This window comes from Danio rerio, chromosome 11, assembly GCF_052040795.2.
Source record: "Danio rerio strain M-AB ecotype USA chromosome 11, GRCz13ab, whole genome shotgun sequence".
Lineage (NCBI taxonomy): Eukaryota > Metazoa > Chordata > Actinopteri > Cypriniformes > Danionidae > Danio > Danio rerio.
This window is the reverse complement of record NC_141031.1, coordinates 137,501-140,000: the sequence shown is the minus strand read 5'-3', so window position 1 is coordinate 140,000 and position 2,500 is coordinate 137,501. Positions and strand designations below refer to the sequence as shown.

General features: G+C 39.6%; 2 protein-coding genes across 21 annotated transcripts in view; one reads left to right on the top strand and one right to left on the bottom strand.

Moving 5' to 3' along the window:
• cdk4 (cyclin dependent kinase 4) overlaps positions 1 to 559 on the top strand; it is an 8,258-nt gene extending 7,699 nt beyond the window's left edge. For 5 of the 17 annotated variants that reach the window (XM_087272855.1, XM_087272845.1, XM_087272841.1 and 2 more), the window contains one exon: positions 345 to 559. The gene's annotated coding sequence lies outside the window, so the exon portion shown is untranslated. Of the gene's footprint in view, positions 1 to 200 lie in introns of all 17 variants that reach the window. The other 12 variants (XM_087272843.1, XM_087272839.1, XM_087272852.1 and 9 more) reach the window with 4 other exon arrangements.
• Positions 1 to 2,500, bottom strand: part of nckap1l (NCK associated protein 1 like) — a 104,854-nt gene that overhangs the window by 24,730 nt on the left and 77,624 nt on the right. The gene's annotated exons all lie outside the window — the stretch shown is intronic.

Sequence of the window (2,500 nt, the reverse complement as noted above, 5' to 3'; positions counted from 1 at the left end):
TGAGGGAGGGAGTGAGGGAGTGAGTGAGGGAGTGAGTGAGTGAGTGAGGGAGTGAGGGAGTGAGTGAGGGAGTGAGTGAGGGAGGGAGTGAGGGAGTGAGTGAGGGAGGGAGGGAGGGAGTGAGTGAGGGAGGGAGGGAGGGAGTGAGTGAGTGAGTGAGTGAGTGAGTGAGTGAGGGAGTGAGTGAGGGAGTGAGTGAGGGAGTGAGTGAGGGAGTGAGTGAGGGAGTGAGGGAGTGAGTGAGTGAGGGAGGGAGTGAGGGAGTGAGAGAGTGAGGGAGTGAGTGAGGGAGGGAGTGAGGGAGTGAGTGAGGGAGGGAGTGAGAGAGTGAGTGAGTGAGTGAGTGAGGGAGGGAGTGAGTGAGTGAGTGAGGGAGTGAGTGAGTGAGGGAGTGAGTGAGTGAGGGAGTGAGTGAGGGAGTGAGTGAGTGAGGGAGTGAGTGAGTGAGTGAGGGAGTGAGTGAGTGAGGGAGTGAGTGAGGGAGTGAGGGAGTGAGGGAGGGATGAGGAATGATTCGTGTTCGTCTCCATCATCCTGAAATAAAGCCGTTCATTTATAACCCTGTCTGGGTCTGCTTGATTGTGTGGGGGTGTCGGTGTGGTTCAGGACAGTCGCTGACACTACTGCTGCTTCAGACTGCTTCACACACATGACGAGCGAGCTCTGCGGACAGTACAGTGATGAACAGATCAATTACTGTAGTTGTGTTACCATAGCAACTGTAGAATCACCACAACAGATCAATCACTGTGGTTGTTGTGTGACCATAGCAACTGTAGAATCACCACAACAGATCAATCACTGTGGTTGTTGTGTGACCATAGCAACTGTAGAATCACCACAACAGATCAGTTACTGTGGTTGTTACCATAGCAACTGTAGAATCACCACAACATATCAATTACTGTGGTTGTTGTGTTACCATAGCAACTGTAGAACGCGGGGAGAACATGCAAACTCCACACAGAAACGCCAACTAAACTCGAACCAGCAACCTTATTGCTTAGAGGCAACAGCACTACCTACTGCGCAACTGCGTCGCCCCATGAATATCCAATAGAGCAAATATTCACTCATATCAATAAAAATCATCAAAACAGTGATAAAAGATCAATAATGAGAGTATTGACGGATTTATTTATAATACTCCAGAGTTCCTCTAGTGGATACTGCAGCTGTGTTGTGTTGTCGGACTCAGTGAGGTGTTTGTAAATGCTCTGCAGTTTGGGGTGAGGGTTTCCCGGATGTGCTGATAGTTTGTGCAGTAGGAAGTGTTCCTCTGTCTCCACCTCTGCAATAGTATGAAGCTGCAGGCCCGGAGACCCAACTGCACGCTCAGACAGCTAGACCTGCACTTCCAGACCTTCACAGCGCCACCTGCTGTTTAAAAGATCGACTAACCTGATTTCAGCTGCTTCTAAATTGTAATTTAAACTATTTTTCTACTATAAAATATTAGGCTGTGATTGAATAGATTATTATATGAAATATTAAACATACTAGATTTTTGATTTAATGCATTAATTCTGTTGTATTTTTATTAATTGTATTTGTAAATAGATATTGTTCAGTTCAATATTTTCAGACATTTGTTGTTGTTTTTCATTATTGAGGATTTATCACTGTTTCGTATTGAGTTGAGGGAATGAATATTATCTTCATATACAATAAATTTCTTCACATACAATTATAGTACTCTAAGTAATTGTCTCACAACAAACTTTATTTTTGTGTATTTTTTCATGAGGTCCTACAAGTCAAGTTGTAAACAATGCATAGAAAAATTGTGAAAAATAATAATTGGAGTAAAAATTATTTTTTTTACGCAGAAAATAACATAAATGCTTTACATTCTTATTGGGGAGATTTTTCATTACTAGAGCAAAAAACTGGAAATATCTGCAGTCTTTGGCACATTGTATTAGTGTTGGCAGAGACCCACTTTTTAAAAGTAATATAAATTTGGGAAAAAATACACACCACAGCAAATTATTTTTGATTTCACCTAGGAGAGCTCATATTGTAAATTCTATGCAGATTAACTGATATTTTGATTTTTGAACACCAAAAAACGTGTTTGTAATCATTACAGAACTTATTAATAATTGATAAACTGTTATTGTGTTACTGTTATTGTCTTTCGTAGCACTTTCAGATAGTTAATACAGTAATATGAACAGTAGACCTATACAGCACTAAAATACGTTACAATTAATAATTGTGCTATAGCCTACATTTTATTTTAACATTTTTACTTTAAAGTTTTTTTTTATTTTGCCAGAAAATATTGTTAGAAAATTGTCCCAGAATGGTACAATAATACATAAAATAAGTGCAAGCTGTAAATATCATAAAATAATGCTCTTTTGACACTAATTTTGATCAAATCAAACACCGAAATAATTGTTTGTTAGTGTAATATTTTACACCACATTGATTTATGCCATAAAACTTGGTAATTTTCAGGAATCGCTTTAATAATCAATAACCTTACTGGCGT